Source organism: Rhinopithecus roxellana, chromosome 7, assembly GCF_007565055.1.
Source record: "Rhinopithecus roxellana isolate Shanxi Qingling chromosome 7, ASM756505v1, whole genome shotgun sequence".
NCBI classification, from domain to species: Eukaryota; Metazoa; Chordata; class Mammalia; order Primates; family Cercopithecidae; genus Rhinopithecus; species Rhinopithecus roxellana.
Window position 1 is genome coordinate 42,277,199 of NC_044555.1, and position 22,576 is coordinate 42,299,774.

At 36.9% G+C, this 22,576-nt stretch overlaps 1 pseudogene across 1 annotated transcript; it reads right to left on the minus strand.

The window, feature by feature from the left end:
- Window positions 1-1,749: 1,749 nt before the first annotated feature.
- On the minus strand, window positions 1,750-2,948 carry LOC104653854 (annotated as a pseudogene). The gene has a single exon (XR_004058447.1). The product of XR_004058447.1 is annotated as a bcl-2 homologous antagonist/killer pseudogene (transcript).
- Window positions 2,949-22,576: the final 19,628 nt, after the last annotated feature.

Genomic DNA, 22,576 nt, shown 5'->3' on the forward strand with positions numbered 1-22,576 from the left:
GATGAAACTAAAGGACAGAGAAGTTAAGTAACTTATCCAAGGTTACATTGCTTGTAAGTGTCACAATCAGGATTTCAGTGAAGGAAGTTTGACTCTGGAGTCCATGGTATAAACTGCTAGGCTCTACTGCCTCCAGTTTACTCTTGCCCAGAATCGCATACCATCTCAGTCATCTCAGGAGACAAAATCATAACTTGATCCTACTCTCAGCAAACGCATAATCTCTGTTCCAGTTCTCATTTCACAATATTGATCGCTTTCCATGACATGGGGAACACATGTATGCAAAATATAATTAGTTTAAATGCTTAGAGTAAAACAGGAGTTACATTAAATAGTCTAACCACTAAAATATGATGGGAGAGACTTAGACCCCAGTAGCTGAACACCTTAGCAAACTTAACTGCTCTCATGAAATTATCTGAGTAAAACACCACCAAACCAAACTGTTAAAGCAACAGTACTAGTCAAAGTCAGGTTGCCTTAATGGAGTCAGAAATATAGATATTGAGGGGATAATAGAATGGGCTAGAGAGGGGACTGAGATGGAAACAAGAAATAAAGTCGCGATATATACTCTCAGTTAGGTACAGAACTCTTCATGGCTTTGCTTGCCTGAACTTATCTAAATTCTCCTCCACCGTGCTTTCCAGGAACACAGGTGCACTTCTTCCTGAATCCTAACAGGGAAAGAAAGGCAATCGAATGCCCATCTATATATTTCCCGCAGCATCCTTTACAGGCACATACACACACACACTGTCCTTTAAGAATGTTAAAGGTGTATGTTTTTACTGAAAATCTGCTACGGAAAAAAAAAATCACAACCACTTAACCAGAGTTTCCTGATTCTCAATGGTTCTTTTCTTTTCTTTTCTTTTTTTTTGAGGGGATTGCACAGTTTATTTCCAAACACTCAGAGGATAGGGGGTGGCCTATGGGCTCCATCTGCCTCCCCTCCCTGCATTTGGCTGAATCAAGAACTTCTCCCCCCTCTCCCACAAGACCCTAGGCTGTGCCCAATAGAGAAGGCACTCTCACCCCCACCCTGAGGAGAGACCTGAACAGGTGAGGAGCATGGAGGGTGGGGGGACAGAGTTCAAGTATTCACAGTTCCCCCATCTACACCCCTGGATTACACTATGCCAGAGCCATGAGGGAGGATCCCACCTCTGGGATTCCTAGTGGTGTTGATAGTCCTCCCACTTAGAACCCTCTAGATGAACTCCCTACTCCTTTTCCCTGAAATAACAAACCAAGTCCTAAGCCCTGTAGTCTGGGCAAGGAGGGGCCTTAGCAGGCCACTCACCCAAGGCCCCCAGGGATGGGGGTGAGGTCCTTCACCTGTAGTGAATGGGTTGGGACAAGTGTCTATAAGGCGAGAGGAAGGGAGAGAACTGAGAGGACCTTGGGAGGCAGGCTTGGAGGCCTCTGACACCTAAGTTCAGACAGCTCTGGTCTGCGACTCCACCCCACCCCACACCCCAAGCCCAGAATCCCTGAGAGTCCAACTGTAAAGGCAGTATGGCCGGAGGGAGGAATGGGAGCAGGGGGAGAGTTGGGCAGGACCTTGACCCCCCTCTCCTAGTAGGTCCTGCTCCTGGGACACACGATGCTTAGGGAGGGCCGGGACCAGGCTCAAGTCCCAGTCCCAGCTCTTAGGCTCTGATCTTCCATAATAGCTGAATCCTGGGGAACATAAGGTATACCCACCAACCCCCATACCCCAGACGTCCTGGCCTCAGGTAGAATGGTGGGAATAGGCTCTCACAGGGTATTATAAAAAGCTAAAACCATTAAAACACTTTCTGGGGAGAAGTGGCTCCCCGTCTCTTGCCTCCCCAAGTTATCAGTCTCCCCAGCTCCCAGCAGACAGGGCTAAGGAGGTCCCAGAGAGCCGAGGGAGGAGGCCACAGCCCCTGGGCCCAGAGAGGGCCCACTAGCACCATACAACATTGAGGCGCTTCTGCAGCCTGACTGGCCCCCACACAGAGGCCCTCTGAAGCTGGAGTGCACACTTGCTAAAGCTTCTGTACTCTTGAGGGGGGACCCCTGCAAGGGAGCCGAGAAGGCAAAAACTTGGCTTAAGTCCAGGCAGGAGTCTGAGCTGGCACCCCAAAGGGCACCCTTGGGAGTCATGATTTGAAGAATCTTCCTACCACAAACTGGCCCAACAGAACCACACCCAGAACCACCAGCACGTTCAGGATGGGACCATTGCCCAAGTTCAGGGCTGCCACCCAGCCACCCCTCTGTGCAATCCACCGGGCAATGCAGTGATGCAGCATGAAATCAACCACGACGCGGGTCACCTGGCCCAGGAAGCCAGTCAGGCCGCGCTGGTAGACGTGTAGGGCCAGACGGTAGCCGAAGCCCAGAAGAGCCACCACACGGCCCCAGGTGATGCCACTCTCAAACAGGCTGGAGGCAATCTTGGTGAAGTACTCATAGGCGTTCTCTGCCGTGGGCTGCAGGTGCTGCAGCATGGTCTGGAACTCTGAGTCACAGCGTCGGTTGATGTCGCCCCCGATGATGGCGAGCTGCCGTCCCACCTGCCCCATGGTGCTGCTAGGTTGCAGGGGCAAGGTGACCATCTCTGGGTCGGCGGGGGCAGCCGCCCCTTCAGCCTCCTGTTCCTGCTGATGGCGGTAAAAAACGTAGCTGCGGAAAACCTCCTCTGTGTCCCGGGCTACCTGCTCCTCAGAAGCAGAGGGCAGGGCAGGCTCTCCGCATTCCTGCCTGGGAGGACCTGGGCCTTGTCCCGAAGCCATTTCTCAGTGGAGGACGGGGTCAGCCTGCCGGGATCCTGGCCCAACCCGGGTGGCTCAGCAGGGCAGAGATGGAGGTCCCGAGGGGCTGGCGGCTGCTGCTCCCAGGGGCTGAGTGGGAGCCCGGCTTCCAGGAACAGGCGTCAGTGCATTCCTGGCATCTGGATGTAGCCTTTGCTTGTCCCTACAATGGTTATTTTCATACTTCTGTCTTGAATAGTTGCAAAGCCTTGGAGACTTTTCTTAATAAATATAAGCATTTTCCTAACTTGCTTCATGCATCATGATAAAACACAAGCATCTGATAAACTCAACTCCAAAATAAATGCTATACAGATCAAAATAAATGCCATTCAAAACAATAAAAGCAAAAAATAAAGTTTCCATATGCCTTATATCATAAGGTGCTTTCAGCTCAATAAGGAATGCCTGAATCTTTAAACTCTTTGTGAAGTTGCTGACTAATTTGTGCGATGAGAAAACATTATAATGTCTATAAATAGTATTTACCTTAACCTATATACAATCTAAATGTTGATTCTTTATTCATTTAAAAATATTTATTTCTGGCCAGGCATGGTGTCTCACGTTTGTAATCCCAGCACTTTGGAGGTTAAGGTGGGCAAATCACCTGAGGTCAAGAGTTCGAGACCAGCCTGGCCAACATGGTGAAACCCCGTCTCTACTAAAAATAAAAAAAAATTTCCAGCTGTGGTGGTGCATGCCTGTAATCCTGGCTACTCGGGTGGCTAAGGCAGGAGAATTGCTTGAATTTGGGAGACGGAGGTTGCAGTGAGCTGAGATCACGTCATTGCACTCCAGTCTGGGTGACAGAAAGACCCTGTCTCCAAAAAAAAAAAAAAAAAGAAAAAGAAAAAAAAATTATTTCTGAGCACTGGAAATACAGCAAATACAGCAGTGAATAAGCCATATATGGTGTTGCCATCATGGAGGAAGCTGACATTCAAGTCCTAAAAGGCCAGAAGTACCTAAAGTAAAATAAGTAAGTTTCCTTTTATACTACCATTCTGTGGCCTGAATATATCTATTGTGAAAAATTTGGTCTCTCTTCTTGCGTACCGTTTCTTTTCCTTATACAAATATATATATGCACATGTAGATGCTTGTTTGTGTTTTGTACAAACATGTGATCCTACTTTAAATCTTTTTATACAACAGGCTTTGTTTACTTAAGAAAGCATCCTGTGCATTCTTTCAAGCATTTTTATATAAATTTACCTTTCCTTCTTCTTACCCACATTAGATTTCATTGCCACTATACCATATATATTATTGTATTATCTCCCTATTAATAAACCTCAAAGTCACTTAACGTTTCAGTATTGCAGCAAACGATGCAAAATTAAGTACTTTGGACCAGTCTCCTACATAGAGATAACTTTTACTTCTGATAAATTCCCAAACATGAGTCTGCTGTTTCAAAAAGATGTAAATTTATAACTAAAAAAATGCTGGATTACTTAATAACATTATTAGCAATAATAATAACAATAGCAATAATATTAACTCACACCTAATAGGACCCACAATGTGCCAGAAACTACTGTAAGGACATAATCAATACGAAAATAATTCTGTAACATAGGAATTATTATCTCCATTTTTATAGATGAATCAACCAAATCAGGATTATAGATTTGTTAACTCACCCAAGGTCACACAATTAGCAATTCAGAGAGCTATTATTTAAACCCATGCAGTTTCTCTTGAGTCTGATAGAAAAAAAAAAATTATTTTATTGTTGTTTTAAATTTTCTTCCTCTCATTATTAGAGCTGTTTAGCATTTTTGATATGTCTACTGTCTTCATTTCCTCTACAATGAATTGCTTATTTATATTCTCCCCATTTTCCAGCATCGGTTATTTTAATCATAGCATGTTGTATGCACTGTTTGTTATTTCTTGCAATGAGTACTTACAAGGAAAACACTTTGCTTTATGTTGCAATCGTTTTCTTTCAGACTGTCATTTGTCTTTTGACTTGAATGATACTGCCTTTTGTCATACAGAAATAAGAAATCAATTTTTTTTCACTTACGGCTTTTGCGATCCTTGTCCTGCTAAAGAAGGCCTCCTCTATCTAAATAATATACAAATATTATCCTATAATTTCTTATAATATTTTATATGACTTATAATTATGTCTTTAATTCACTTGTAATTACTGTATAAATGGTGTCAGGTTAGTTTCTACTTTTGCTTTCTGCCAATCCATAGCTGGTAGATCCCAAACCATTTGGGGTCAAACCACGTTGAATATTTCATCCTTTCCTATGCTCTCTTTTAATAAATATGTAACTCTCATCTTCCTTTTTCACCCATTTCTGAGATTCTTATATGATATTTCCCACCCTCTCTCACTCTGGGTGTGTTTGACTATTGCTCTTTTAATATAAAGGAAAGATAATACTTGTAATTTTGAGTGCCATGACTAATGAGGAAGGACAATGATATTTAAGTCCAGAGATGATAATATCTACTTTTCAGACACAGAGGAAGTGTTTTCTCTTCACCTTCTAAAAAGGCGAGCCTTGGGATTAAGTGGATTCATTTGGAAGTTCATTCTAATGATACCCAAATGGCAACAGAAGAATATGGGAAATCTGCTTTAAGACACATTAAAACCGTAAGACACCTCTCTCAACTCCTAAATCTCCCCAGATTTCTAAATATGCTTAATATAGAAACCCAAAAAATACATGGTTTCTAAGTAGAACGATTTGCATAACAGATTAAGTAAAATAGAAGGGGGAAATATTTCACCTTTCTTGGTAAACTTCTCACACAGTATCGTCAAAAACAGTGATGAAAATTTTATTCACACTATGCTTCCTGCAAGTCATCTACGTTTGTTTTTAATTTTACTTTCTAGCACTTCCCTTTATCAAGTATAAAAAAATAGCAATTGTGGGCGCTTCTGTTTCTTATGGTATAGAGCATAACACCTCAGGAAAAATGAGAAGCATTAAGACAATTTACGTTAAAATACATTTTACAGATAGCATTAAAGAGTGAAGAATGAATCACAATACTTAACATGAAAAAGCTTTACAGAGCAGATGTCACAATCAAGTAGCAGAAGTTTACGTTTGCATTTGAGAATTTGTATTAACTATAAGTCCTTTTACCTGATTTTGAGGAGATGTTTAGACAAAGTAAATAACTATAAATTCTATATTTTAACTCATCTGTGTGCTTCATCTTATATAAACAATTTTAAATAGATATGTCTAAATTTGCAGAAACTGTATATGAAAAACTAGGTGATATTCATTTATCTACTGACGTTCTTTACAGTTAAAATGTATCTGTGTAGGCCTAGGACTTTTAGTATAGCAAAATCATGATGTATGAAAAGAGATTCAGTGTAATGCAAAGTAATTTTCTTTCCACAATTTTTGCCCCTCTATTTTTACTGCTGGAATTTTTATAAGCATTTTAAAAGCTAACCTTACAGGAAGTTTTGTGGAAATCTTTAGACTAATATTTTTCAGAGGAAATTTTTTACGAAAAACAAAAAGGAAATGGGGGTGGGGAGTAAAAATCCAGTCACACATTCACAACTTCTTTTTATTTTCGTGGAAAATACACCTAAACTATATATATATGTATTTTTTTTTCTTGATACCATTATTGAGAACAGCCAGTTTTTAGGCTTTGTGGAGTTTAAATTTAATCTACAATCTAATTTTTCATCATCTAGGTTTAGTTTTCAGAAAATTCCCCTCAGGTGTTTCCTTCTGTCTTTGTCTGGTCTCTAGACTTTAGGTGAATTTTGTTCTTAATTTGGCTCTGTGATTTCTCCCTAGACTATAAATGGCACATAGGGGCTTAGTCTGCATTGCTTAACTTTCCCTAAGGTCATTATGCACATCAGTCTCCAGGGATTTACTCTCTCTCACATCATTTCCTTTCCTTGTTCAATTAGGATTTATACTAAGCAGATGGTAAATAATTGACTCATTTCTTTATTAAATGTAAGTTTATTTACCAAGTATCATCAGCTATTACCATGATAAGAAGTATTATATTTTAGCTAAACCAGCAGATTATAATGTCTTTGATCTTCCTCTCCTTTTACCAAATGCCAGGATCTCCTTTCAACTGTTACCAGCCTACTAGGAACAGCCCCTTTAGTAAGTTTCCTGTTCTAATTATATTCTCATTGGTCTATAAAATGTTACTGGCACGTGTTAAACTGAATGAGGGTTGATTCTGGTTTTTGAACACTGCTCCCGTGTGGAAAATTCTTAATCAAACGGATTGCAGACAGAACAACTAGATGAAAATACAGGACAGTAAGTTAAATTTGACTTTAGATAAACGATGGATAATGTTTAAGTCTGTCTCATAAAACATATTAGAGATACTTAGACTAAAACTATGAACTGTTTAAGATTCAGCTTGAACTGGGCACCCAGCATTATTATTCACTAAATTTGGCATTACTGTTTACAAATCTGCCTTTACAAACATTTATACTTAATTTTATAATTTCTCAATGCTTCAGCAATTAGTACATGTAATTTCAATGCAAACATTCAGGAAGTGATCCTTTATTGTTGCACTGTAGGCTTATCTGCCAACATAATTATCCTTCCTATTAACCTTTTCTCATCCCAGGAGCCATTTTGATCACAGAAAGAATAAAGAAGAAAGATTGGTGGTAAAGGGTGAGAACTTTTGACCTGATCTAAAAACTTGTATTGAAACCACCCTCAGTAAACAGAGAGAATGGCAAAATAGTACTTCTAAAGATATCTTAAACTCATGGAGGGATTTTTTTGTCATATATATGTAAAAAGCCATAAATGAGATGCAAGAAAAGACCCATAGTCTAGGGAAAGATTCTCAGGGCCCAATTAGAGGACAAAATTCACCCAGGGTCTAGAGCATAGCTAACCCAAATAGAATTTTAGTTTTATTATGAGTTTAGTGAACCTAGTACTTATGAAAGATAAATAAATCTTCAGTCTTTGTAGCTGTTTTAAGGTAATTTCTCAACCTGACCTAATTGTTTATAGTATTTTTATTTATAAAAATTTTAGTTTCAAATCTGTTGCCCCGTATACCCGATCCTACAAGGAAACTACGAGGTGGACAAGAGTTATTAAGTTGGCTTGATAGATTCAGGAAACTCAATTTCATCTAGCCCATAGCACAAATAAATGGCTGATCCAGGATGAATAGCTCAGTCTTCTGATATAAATCTGGTGTTTTTGAAATATAGTATTTTTAACTTGCTAACTAACAGGTGTGCCTTATTCGGGGAACTGTACTTCTTATTCAGTGGCATTTCCAAAGACTAACTTGAAGGGTTCCCCACATAATTCCAACAGCAGCTTCATAGTAAATCCAAATAGCCTCAAAACAAAAACAAAAACAGTTTGCTTTCCTTCCATCTGCAGTTTTAAGAAAAATTCCTTAGAACCCTTCCAGTCATAGTGTCTCACACCTATTTAATCATCTCCTACACAGAAAGTCTGAAACAGCAAATTAGTTTGCTTAAGTATTATTTTTCTTTCCAAATATAGCCTAGATATGTCAACACACAGCCAAAACTGTGTAATAAATTCTAAATTTGAAGAAATTGTAGACAGGGATATTGAAAATACTCTGTAACTTATACAAAAACCCAGATATGAGGTCGTGCTCATCATTTTAGTGTTATGGAACTTAGAATATCTTTTGACAGAGCAGATGGTAAGTGAATAGTATAAAGCCAAGAACTCAGAATAAAAAGAGTATCCATTGTGAGCCAATACAAAACCATGACTGGAAGTTATATTATTTAAAATTTGTTATGTAGATAGTTGATTAAATAAGTTAACTATCTAGTATTTGTATATATGTTTTTGTTACTATACTATGGGTCCAGACATTATTTTATAATTCTTTGGTATTTTATGTAAACAACAATTCAAAGTATCATTTCAGTTATTTTAAAATAGATATTACAACTAAGAGGATACAACTGACAATTTACACTGATGATTCTGATGGAAAAACAGTCAGACCAGTTAAGCAGCACCCCTATGCAGAACAGTACCCAAATGAGGCCTTTTTATTTTTATTATTTTTATTTTAAATTTTAAATTAAAATTTAAAATTTTATTTTATTTTTATTGTATTTCTTATTTCCACTAAAGTAAAATGTTCAAAAATTTGAAAACATAACTTACTTGAAAGTATAAAACAAACATTGTGTCCAAAATTGGATTCAATTCATGAGTTAATGAGATAACCAGTAAAATAGTAAAACTGTTTCAAAGGAGAACTTAATGAAAATATACATAGAGTTAGTAAGAATGCTGAAATGAATTTGCAAAAAATGCAAAATGGTTTTATGTCTTATAGAACAATAATATCCATGTATGAGATTTTTTCCAAGCGGCAATCAAAAGTGATTTTACTGAATCAAATCTATTTGCATAGCTTAAACAAACATCTGCATTACTATTAGATTTCTACAAGATTAACTCCTTACCCTACATAATAAAAAATAGCCTAGCAAATTAAGAAATCAGTCAAAGTTAACACTCCTCTTAAACAATCTCCCAAATAATTCACTAGACAATTAGTAACCACACCCAGGAATTTCTCCAGTTCATTTTCAAGTCTAGGACAATTTTTTATACTTCATTAGCTTAAATACTATCTGTCATTTCTATATATTTGTTTATAGTGATTCATTATAAATTGATCTTCTTATTTTATATATCTGTTAATGCATCAGTAATATTAATGCAGCTTATAAAACATCTGAAATATAAATGTTATTTTTAAAATAGTTATATCTATATTATCAAAATATTTTCCTTTTTTTAGGAGGTGGGGTATGCTTTTGGAGATGATTCATCTGTTTTGAAAATATTATTCCATGAGAATAGAATTAAACTTAAAAATGTTACACATATTCAGTAAGGTTGCTCAACAAAAAGCAAACACAGACTATGTCTTTCACTCAGTATTGCTGATCCTCTCTACAGTGTGGCTCTTCCCTTTGGTGTGCTCTGTTTAAAGTCATGGTGTTGGTAAATTTTGTGCTTAACTGTAGACTGTGACAGGACATTATCATGACTAACCATATAGCCATCCTACTACCTTCTTACAGAAAACTCCTAGGCTGGATTTTTTTCAAATGAAATGTGGGTATTGGTAGTGTCCATCAGTTGAAATGACTCCCCACAAAATAACCTCTATACAAGTTCTCCATATTAGAGAAACATGTCAAAAATAGAGCTACATTTATAGAAATATGCTGTTATTATAATTCCCTCATTTTAATTTTACTTCACAAGGTACATTTTGACTTTTAACATAGAAGACTTACAGAATAAGTACATTAGCAACAAATAGCTGAGGCTTTCAAAAACAAGCCACTAAATGACATTACACATGATGTGATGAATACCCTTCTGGGAGTAACAGTGAAAAGCATGATGTTTGAAAAGGGAATATTTACTTCTGGAAAGAGAAAGCTAAAAACAAATGTAAAGGGCCAAGCAACCCATTAACACACAGTTTTCCTCATGTTATGAACTTAAACTGTATTTGAAGGGTACAGTTTAAGATCCTGAATTTAATATTTTGGTATTATATATAGATATTTAAGTGTAATGATTGTTAATACACAGAGTAAAACAAAGAAAAAATTCCCTCAGTTAACTTTTGCTAATAATTTGCAACAACACTCTAGTACATTTTTTTTAAGAAATAGGTAAAATCTTGAAGTTAAAAGAAAACTACTTACTTTGCATAAAAAAGATAATTATAGTTTAAGGGAAAGAGGAACAGACTTTTTTTCTTACAATCTTCTTCCTCTTTGACTCTCGTAAAATTTTTGGTCTTAAAACTTTTAAAAATATTGCACTTTAAAAATTACTGTGAACTGTTTCTATTCGATGTTGTACTAGAAGTCTCAGTGAGAGCAATTAGGCAAGAAAAAGAAATAAAAATCATCCAAATCAGAAAAGAGGAAGTGTTAGAGTAGGCAGATAGCCAGAAATGAGCAGGCAAGGGAGCTCCCTGAGAAAAGGAGTCCTGAAGATGTTGCCCAATGATAGTCAGCACAGTCTGCTGACAGTCAGTAAAAAACAAAAAGCATTGCCCTCAACGACCACTTTGTCAAGCTCATTTCCTGGTATGATGATGAATTTGGCTACAGCAACAGTGTGGTGGACCTCATGGCCCACATGGCCTCCAAGGAGTAAGACCCCTGGGCCACCAGCCCCAGCAAGAGCATGAGAGGAAGAGAGAGGCCCTCACTGCTGGGGAGTCCTTGCCACTCTCAGTCCCTCATCACACTGAATCTCCCCTCCTCAGTTTCCAGGTCGACCCCTTGAAGAGGGAGGGGCCTAGGGAGCCCCACCTTGTCGTGTACCATCAATAAAGTCCCCTGTGCTTAGCCAAAACAAACAAACAAACAATGGCTATACTGGCTACTTCTGGACTTGTTGGGTTCCTTCAGCCCTAAACGGGACCTCTCAGGCCCTAGCTTGAAATAACCATGCTAGGGATTTTCCCTGCCGAGGAGAATGCACACTCCTCCAAAACCTTGCCATAGCATAGTCTTTTGCTCATGATAATAGTAAAAAAGACACCCCCGGTGGAGATTTTAAATGCTAATGAGACATGCAATGTGTTTACTAGCATGTACAACCATGGAGCATGTGTGCCCAAAAAGACTTCCTGAAACATGCTTGCAAATAACACTCCCTTATACCCTTCATGAATAATCAGGTAAGATTCTCATAAACAGAGTCCCCAAGCATTTGCTGCTGCTGGATCATTCTCTCTAACAGCCCACTCTTTCATCTTTCACCGTATACTGTCTCTTTAAATAAACACTGTGACTACTATTTTTCCATATGGAACAGCTGTTTTTCACACCTCTCTAGGAATGTATTTTATCTTCCTTCAATAAACTTTACTACTTAACCTTTGCTGTGTATCTGTCGGCTACATAATTTCTTCCAAGTTGGACAAGAACAGGGGATTCCCACACTTCCTGGTAACAGCAGTAAAATTAATTCCATTTGAGGACAACCTAATTTTATATTTAAAAAACTCTAAAGATTACACACACACCACACACACACTGAGACTGTTATAACGAAAAAATGAATTCAGCAAAGTTGAAGGATAAAATCAACACCAAAAAATCAGTTGCATTTCTACACACTAACAATGAACAATCAAAAAAGAAAATTGACAATTCCATTTTCAATAGCATCCAAGATAATAAAATACTTAGGAGTAAACTTAACCAAAAAGATGAAAGACTCGTACACTGAAAACCGTAAAACACTACAGAAAGAAATCAGAGGAGACACTAATAGGTAGAAAAACATGTGATATTCATGAATTGGAAAACTTAATACCATTAATCCATGCTACCCAAAGTAAGCTATAGATTCAATGCAATCCCTATCAAAATCCCAATGACACTTTTTGCAGAAATAGGAAAACTCATCTTAAAATTTATATGGAATCTTAAAGTACCTTGGATAATAAATCAACCAAAAATAATAAAATTAGAGATCTCATACTTCCTGATTTTCAAACTTACTTTTTTTCTGGGAGGAAAAAGTTGTCCTCTACTCACTCAGGTTTAATATTTAAGAGCCTGTGAATAAATTGACAAAAGATAGATTAACAAGAGAAAAGACAAAGTTTATTCACATGCATATGAGTACATTAAAGAAGTGGCTTACTCAATAATTAGAAACACAGTTTTATGCCAAACACCACATGTTCTCACTCAAAAATGGGAGTTGAACAATGAGAGCACATGGACACAGGGAGGGGCACAACACATAGCTGGGACAGTCGGTGGGAGGGTTCGAGGGGAGGGAGAACATTAGGACAAATAACTAATTCATTCAGGGCTTAAAATCTAGATGATGAGTTGGTAGATGCAGCCAACCACCACGGCACATGTATACCTACGTAACAAATCTACACATTCTGCTCTTGTATCCGGGAACTTAAAGTAAAATTAAAAAAACAAAAAGGATTTTATGTATCTAACTTAATAGGAAAAAGGAAGTGGGAAGAAAAGGGCTTCTATAGGAAGACGGAATGGCTTTTCAAAGGAAAGACAAATGGGTTTTTAGAAGAACAAGCAAGAGATAAGAAAGGTTGTGATAAAGTGTGTTTATGCAGGTGTGAGTGGTCTTCTTTGTTTTCATTGACAATAAAACTTCCCTGGAAAGTTTCATTGTCAATAAAGAGATATTTCACTCTCAGAAGTTTCTATCTCTAGTCAGGTAAGGAAGGTTCTAAAAAAGCTTATTTTTGCATCTATTGAATCACAAATGTCTTCAGCTTAAAAATAATTTTTATGCCACAAATTTACATTCTGAATCTCTTTACTGTTAAACTACAGTAATCAAAATGTACATTACTGGTGTAAAGATAATCACTTAAACCAATGGAAGAGAGGACCTATTAACAAACTCTCACCTACACGGTCGAATGATTTTTTTTTTTAACTTTTAAGTTCAGGGGTACATGTGCAGGTTTGTTATATACGTAAACTTGTGTCACAAGGGTTAGTTTTACAGGTTGTTTCATTACCCAGGTATTTAGCCTATTACCCATTAGGTGTTTTTTTCTAATCTTCTCCCTCCTCCCATCCACCACCCTCCAATAAACCCCAGTGTCTGTTGTTCCTTTCTTTGTGTCCATGTATTCTCATCATTTAGCTCCCACTTATAAATGAGAACATGTGATATTTGATTTTCTGCTCCTGCATTAGTTTTCAGATAATGGCTTCAAACTCCATCCACGTGCCTGCAAAGGACATGATCTTGTTCTTTTTTATGTCTGCGTAGTATTCCATGCAAGGGCCATTCAGTGGGAGACATAAGTTTTTTCAATAAATAGTGCTGGGAAAAACTGTGAACCTTACAAGATGTGAAAAAAAAAAAAAAATTCAAAATGGAACAAAGACATCAACGTAAAACTAAAACTATAAAGCTCTTAGAAGAAAGCATAGGAGAAATATTTTATGACATTGGATTTGGCGATAATTTCTTGCATATCACACCAAAAGCACAGGAAATAAAAGAAAAACATACGTAAATTGGGCTGCATTGAAATTAAAAACTTTTGTGCATCAAAACACATAACCAACAGAGTGAAAGGACATGACACTGAATGGGAGAAAACATTTATAAATAGTATATCTCATGAGGAGTTCAGATGCAGAATATGAAAAGAATACCTGCAACTCAAAAATTTCAAAAACAAACAACCTGATTAAAAAAAAAAGGCACAGGACATAGGCAAATATTTCTCTAAAGAAGATATTCAAAACGACCTATAAATACAGGAAAAGAGACTGATCACTACCAATCGTTTGGGAAATGCAAATCCAAACCACAATGAGAACCACCTCACACACATTAGGGTGGCTACTATATCTAAAAAACAGCAATAGAAAATAACAGTTGTTAGCAATTGTGTAGAGTAACTGACACCCTTATGCACTATTTTTTTGGGAATGTAAAATGGTGCAGCCACTGTGGCAAATAGTTTAGGAGTTTTTCAAAGTATTAAAAATAGAATCATCATATGACCCAGCAAATCTCTTTCCGGGTATATAATCAAAAAATTGAAAGTAGAAACTTGAACATACATTTGTATACCCTTGTTCACAGCAGCATTTTTCACAACAGCCACAAGGTGAAATCGACTCGTGTCCATTGATGGATAAGTGGATAAACAAAATGTGTTATACATCCACAATGAAATATTATTCAGCCGTAACGAAATTCTTGACACATGATGCAACATGAATGAACTTTGAGAATTCCATGCTAAATGAAATAACCCAGTCACTAATGGACAGATACTGCATGATTCCACTGATATGAGCTACCTAGAATAGTCAAATTCATAGAGACAGAGAATAGAATGGTGGTTGCCAGAGAATGGATGGAAGCTGAAATGGGGAGTTTTGATTTAATGGGTACAGAGTTTCAGTTTGCAAGATAAAAAGGGTTCTGGAGATGGATTGTACAGTTGCATAACAGTGTGGATGCGCTTAATGCCACAGAACAGTACACTTAAAATGGGTAAAATAATAAATTGTATGATGTGTATTTAATCACAATTGTAAAAATAATAATGAATTATTGAGGACCTCAAAGACCTTCTGTTTATTTGGATTGACATTATTAATGTAAATCATATTTTAAATTAAAGCTGAGAAATATAAGGCACTTAAATCTTAATATAACAATTCTTAAATAACAATTTTTAGAATATATTTATAAAACCAGCAAATGTGAACATAAATAAAATATATTTATCAAAATTATACTTAGCAAAAGAAAATTCTTAATGAGAAGCCTGTCACAGTTTTATATTTTTGTAAACTCCATAAGGCATGGCTTAATAAAAGACATCTACATTCTCGTAAGTTTCTTTCATCTTCTGTGTGTTCCAAATGCTATTTTGGTTGAACTATATGAAGAAAATCATACCTCAAAAAGGATACGTAGTGAAAAAGATGATTTTTTTTTTCTTTTTTTGTCAGAATCTCATCCTGTTGTCCAGGCTGGAGAGCAGTGGTGCGATTTTGGCTCACTGCAGCCTCTGCCTCCTGGGTTCAAGGGATCTCCTGCCTCAGCCTCCCAAGTAGCTGGAACTACAGGCGCCTACCACCATGCCCGGCTAATTTTTTGTATGTTTAGTAGAGATGGGGTTTCACCATGTTGGCCAGGCTGGTCTCGAACTCCTGACCTCAGATGATTCACTTGCCTCGGCCTCCCAAAGTGCTGGGATTACAGGTGTGAGCCACTGCACCAGGCAGATAAAAATATTTTAATAGCCTTTTCAAATAAATGTGGATATTCATTTTTGGTGCTGCATAAAAACTCAACAAATGGCAGTTCCTTTTTCACTTGCATAATTTATCATTTATTGTTTATTTTATTTATAATTTTTTTTCTCAACTTTTATTTTAGGTTCTGGGGGTTTATGTGCAGATTTCCTACATGGGTAAATTTCATGTCTGCAGTTGGGTATACAAATGATTTTATCACCCAGGTAGTGAACACAGTACCTAATAGGCAGTTTTTAGGCCTTCACTCTCCTCCTACCATACCCAGTCAAGTAGGCCCTGGTGTCTATTGTTTCCATCTGTGTCCATGTATACTCAATATTTAGCTCCCACTTACAAGTGAGAGCTTGCAGTGTTTGGTTTTTTATTCCTTTGTTAACTTGCTTACGATTATGGCCTCCAGCTGTATCCCTGTTGCTGCAAATGGCATGATTATGTTGTTGTTTTGATGACTGCATAGTATATATGTATACTGCATGGTGTATATGTATCACATATACCATTAGTTAGGGAGGAGTCCCTACTCCTCCATTAAAAAAAATTATTTTAGTAGAGTCGGTACCTGCTCTTCTTTGTATATTTTGTAGAATTTTGCCATGAATCCATCTGGTCAAGGGCTTTTCCTGTTTGGTAGGCTTTTAATTACTGAATACATTTTGGAACTAGTTATTTTTCTGTTCAGGATTTCAATTTATTTGTGGCTTAATCTTGTAGGGAGGGGGTTGTATGTTTCCGGAAATTTATCCATTTATTCAATGCTTTCTAATTGGCAATTTCGTAAATGTTATCATGCAGAATCTGAAACCATATCAATCAAATTTTCATACTCTTTACATTAAAATACATTAGTGTGCCTTGCACTTTGAGATGATCTTTTACCTCTGCATGATAGATTTTGTAACACAAAGCATTGGTCATTTAAAAAGTATTGGCTTACAGACTTAAATCTTCCAAATATTACATATTTTAGTACAAAACATAAATAACTCAATACTTGTTATTATCACTAGTTATCTCATCAGAAACACCACAATGCAAAGTATAAGGAAGCTGTTATGTGCTTACTGGCAGATACAGGTTTTTCACGTTATCATACACGAGCTGGCTTTATTGCGGTGCATGTGACATTCTGAATGTCCAGAGCCTAGGCTGTAAAGAAGTCTTTCAGTTTCTGAGCAGGTCCTTCAGATCACACATTGTGCAGAAGACAGTTAAGAAGAAGTCCAACTACACTGAGATTGCTGTGCTATGAGGAAGTCCAAACAAAACACATGGAGTGATTGCAAGAAGAAAGGGATACTTAACCAACCTCCAACTATTCCAGCCATCTCCTCTAAGACAGCAACCTGGATGGCATTGGAGGCTATCATTCTAAGTGAAGTAACTCAGGAATGGAAAACCAAATATGGTATATTCTCACTCATAAGTAGGAAGTGTGAGGATGCAAAGGCATAAGACTGATACAATGGACTTTGGGAACTCAAGAGAAAAGGTGGGAGGGGAGTAAGGGATAAAATACTACAGTGTATTCTTCTTGGGTGATGGTGTGCCAAAATCGCACAAATCAGCCCTAAAGAACTTACTCATGCAACTGAATATTACCTGTTCCCCAAAAGCTTATGGAAATAAAAAATTAAACAAAATAAAAAAGAACCCTCAACAGACTAGGCATCAAAGGAACATACCTCTAAGTAATAAAAGCCATCTGTGACAACAGCCAACATCATACTAAATGAGCAAAATTAAATAATGCCCCTTGAGAATTGAAATAAGACAAGGATTCCCACTCTCATTACTCCTGTTCAGCATAATACCAGAAGCCCTAGGCGGAGCAATCAGGCAAGAGAAAGAAATAAAAGACATTCAAATAGAAAAGGAAGCCAAATTACCTCTCTTCACCAATTAAATGAATTTATATGTAGAAAATTCTAAAGACTCTGCCAAAACACTTATAAACGATGTTAGCAAAGTTTCAGAATACAAAATTAATGTACAAAAATTAGTAGCATTTCTATCCACCAACAACATTGTGGCTGAGAGTGAAATCGAGAACATAATCACACTTACAATATCCACAAAGAAAATCTAGGAATAGAGCTTACCAAGGAGGTGAATGATCTCTACAAGGAGAACTACAAAACACTGTTCGAAGAAATCTGAGATGATGCACATAAATGAAAACATATTCCACACTCATGGATTGGAATAATCAATGTCATAAAAATAGCCATAGTTCCCAAAGCAGTCTACAGATTCAATGTCATTTCTATCAAAATACCAATGTCATTTTTAACAGATCATACAAAAGCTATTCCAAAATTCATAGGGAACCAAATAAGAGCACCAATAGCCAAAGCAATCCTAAGAAAAAAAAAAAAAAAGGCAGGAGGCATCACATTACCTGACTTCAAACTAGTAACCAAAACGATGGTAATGGTACAACACTGCTTACACGGTAAACAGACACATAGACCAATGGAACAGAATAAACAGCCCAGAAATAAGGCTGAACACCTACAACCATTTGATCTTTGACAAGGCTGACAAAAACAAGCAATGGAGAAAGGACTCCCTATTCAATAAATGGTGTTGGGATAAATGGATAGCCATATGCAGAATATTGAACCTTTCACCATATACAAATATTAACTAGAAATGGATCTAAGACTTAAATAGAAAACCTCAAACTATAAAAATCCTAGGAGACAATATAGGGAGCACTCTTCACAACATCAGTCTTAGCAAATAATTTTTGTCTAAGTCCCCAAAAGCAATTGCAACAAAAACAAAAGTGGACAAGTGGAGACTAATTAAACTAAAAAGCTTCTGCACAACCAAAGAAACTAGTAACAGAGTAAATAGATAACCTACAGAATGATAGGTATTCACAAGCTATGCATCTAACAAAGTCATAATATCGAGTGATACGGTTTGGCTGTGTCCCCAACCAAATCTCATCTTACATTGTAGCTCCCATAATTCTCACATGTTGTGGGAGGGACATGGTGTGAGGTAATTGAATCATCGGGGCAGGTTTCCCCATGCTGTTCTCGTGATAGTGAATAAGTCTCAGGAGATCTGATAGTTTTATAAAGAGGAGTTCCCCTGAACATGCTCTCTCTTGCTGGCCACCATCTCTTGCTGACCATGTAAGACGTCCCTTGCTCTTCTGTCATAATTGTGAGGCCTCTCCAGCCATGTGGAACTGTGAATCAATTAAACCTTTTTCCTTTATAAATTACCCAGTCTCAGGTATGTCTTTATTAGCAGTGTGAGAACAGACTGATACATCCAGAATCTCTAGGGAACTTAAATCAACAAGCAAAAGACAAGTGACCCAATTTAAAAATGGGCAACGGACATAAACATACATTTCTCAAAAGAAGACATACAAGTGGCGAACAAACATATGAAAAATGCTAAACATCATTAATTATCAGAGAAGTGCAAATCAAAACTACAATGAGATACCATCTCATACCAGTCACAATGGCTATCATACAAAAGTTAAAAAAAAAGGTATAGATGCTGGTGAGACTGTGAAGAAATCCTTATACATTTTTGGTGAGGGTGTAAATTAGTCCTGCCACTGTGGAAAGCAGTCTGGATATTTCTTAAAGAGCTTGAAACAGAGCTATCATTTGACTCAGCCATCCCATTACTGTGCATAAACACAAAGGAAAATCAGTAATTCTACCGAAAGACACATGCACTTATTTGTTCATTGCTTCACTATTTACAGTACTAAAGACATGGAATCAAACTATGTGCCCATCAATGGTAGATTGGATAAAGAAAATGTGGTACATATACATCATGGAATACTATACAGACATGGAAAGAGCAAACTCATGTCCTTTGCAGAAACATGGATGCAGTTGGAGGCCATAATCCTAAATGAATTAACACAGGAAGAGAAAACCAGATGTCTCATGTTCTCACTTATAAGTGGGAGTTAAATACTGAGTACATTTGGACATAAACAGGGGAATAATAGACCCTGCATACTACCTGAAGGGGGAGGAAAGGAGGAGAACATGGGTTAAAAACCTACCTATCGGGTACTATGCTCACTACTTGTGTGATGGGATCCATATCTCAATCCTCAGTATCATACAATATTCCCATGTAACAAACCTGCCCATGTATCTAATGTATCTAAAATAGATATTGAAATTTACAAAAATAAACTCTACTATTTATATGTGTGTTTATGTGTGTATAAACATATCTATATCTATAGAAAGGTTATGTTTTGATGGAGAATTAACCATTTTTTGGACATTTTCTAGCATAAACCTAAATCCACAGACTTGAACCCTGTGAGGCTTTGTGATCCACCTCTAAGCAGCCTCTCTACTTAATGGGACCTGGAAAACAGAATTATCTCTTCATAGATATTAAATTAGTCCTTTTGTTATTATTACCTAATGGGGGCATATCATGATAATCTAAACTTCTTTTTCTCAAGCTGCATGTAAATTAACATATCAATATCAAATATGAAAATGTATGTATGAGCTGAAGTAAAAACAACTGTAGCAAAAAATAGTTTTTGTTGTTTTTGTAGTTTGTTTGTTTGTTTTTAAGACAGAGTCTTGCTCTATCACCCAGGCTGGAATGCAGTGATGTGATCTTGGCTCACTGCAACCTCTGCCTTCCAGGCTCAAGTGATTCTCCTGCCACAGCCTCTTGAGTAGCTGGGATTACAGGTGCCTGCCACAACACCCGGATAATTTTTGTACTTTTAGTAGAAATGGAGTTTTGCCAGGTTGGCCAGACTGGTCTCGAACTCCTGACTTAAAGTGATCCGCTCACCTTGGACTCCCAAAGGGCTGGGACAACAGGCATGAGCCACTGCGCCTGGCTGAAAAATACTGCTTTGTACTTAATGCCAGTGTTATCAGTTAAAACGTTGAAAGGATTTATCATCTTTTCCGTATAATTTTCCATGTTTACATCTTGTATTGAGTGCTTGCTGTACATTGGTGTTTCTCACCCTTGCAAGCTTCTGGAAAAATTCCCAACTAGGCCTCAAAAACACCATATTTCTTTGATTCTAAGATGCATACTTCTTTCACATTTCAATATTTCTGGAATAATGATACATTATATAATATACATATATATATATTTAATATAGTGTTCTTTTTTCCTGCAATTAAAGCTGTTATTAATTCAACAATGTATCTTAAAACTGAGAGGATCTCAAAGTAGATAATTTATGGTCATCCTTAGAAAAGCATTCTCTGCCTTTCTTAGTTACCACTGTATTTCTTCTGCTCAAACTGCTCCTTTGGCAAGATTCGTCCAACAGTATTTACTAGGTGACTGTGACTTCCTTTTTTAGCATCTATTCTCTAACATATATTTACTAGTATGAAAAATAAAAATAAAAGTTTAATACATTTTTCATAACACAAGAATATACTTTATGTTTTGATAAAACATACAAGCATACACAAATAAAGAAAATTCTTTAGATCCATTATTTGGGTCTATATAATTGAAAACAAATGCTGCCTATTGACCGTAGATAATAATCAAACATTATTGTACGTTAAAAAAAGTAGAAAACATGGCACTTCTGAGTACTCATACTGACAAATCCTCTAGAAGTGCTACGCAATATGTTACTGAAGTTATCAGCTTTGCCTTTTGCTCAGTCATTTTAGTTTTACCTATTTTGGATGATTGCAGATGGTTTGCATAATATCTTAAAAATGAAACTAAAGTAGGCCATTGGCAGAGTTTGATAAGTATCCGAACTTATCAGATACTTTCTGAGAAGAATTATAACAGATATCTGTTACTTTTTAAATCAAGATCGCCCATTTTTAAAGATAAATAATGCTGCTAGAAATCCAAGTACATATTACACATACCACAGTAGGAGTTGTGAAAATCCCTGACAACTGTAAGATTGAACAATATGAAATGACATTTTTGTAGGTTAGACACAGTCAAATATTAGCAATTTTACATGATTCAACTTAATAAAATAATTTTTGCAAATTCTTTTTAAATAAAAAAGTTATAAAAATGATGTTTTGATATACATTTATAGTGAAATAAATACTACAGTTAAGCAAATTTGCATATTCATTTCCTCACGTGGTTACTTTTTGCGTATATGTGTTGAGGTTACCTGAAACAATTTTAATAAATGAATCATACGTCAGTGAGTCTAAGAAACTGTATCTTTTACCTTTGACCTCAAATTGCAATAGCAATGTTTTTTTCTAGATCTCATGTACCAGACTTCCACAGATTTTGAACTTGCCAGCCACCACAATCGTGTGTGCCAATACTTTAAAATAAATCCCCCCTCCAATATAATATACGTATATATATGACATGATTTGGCTCTGTGTCTCCCCCAAATCTCATGTTGAATTGTAATTCTCAACGTTGGGGTTGGGGACCTGGTGGGAGGTGATTGCATTATTGAGGTGAATTTTCCTCTTGGTGTTCTCACGATAGTGAGTGAGTTTTCATGAGATAGGATGGTTTAAAAGTGTTTGAAAGTTCCCCCTTTGCTCATTCTCTCTTGTGCCACCATTTGAAGATGTGCTTGCTTCCCGTTTGCCCTTCTGCCATGATTCTAAGTTTCCTGAGGACCCCCAGCCATGCTTGCTGCATAGCCTCAGAACTGTGAGTCAATTAAACTTCTTTTCTTCATAAATTACCTGTCTCAGGTAGTTCTTTATAGTAGCAGTGTGAGAATGGACTAATACAGAAAATTGGTACCAGAGAGGTGGGGCGTTGCTATAAAAATACCTGAAAATGTGAAAGAGATTTTGGAACTGGGTAACTGGCAGAGGTTGAAACAGCTTGGGGAGCTCAGAAAACAGGAAGATAGGCAAGTTTTAGAACTTCTTAGAAACTTGTTGGATGGTTGTGACTGAACTGCTGATAGTGTCTTGATATGGTT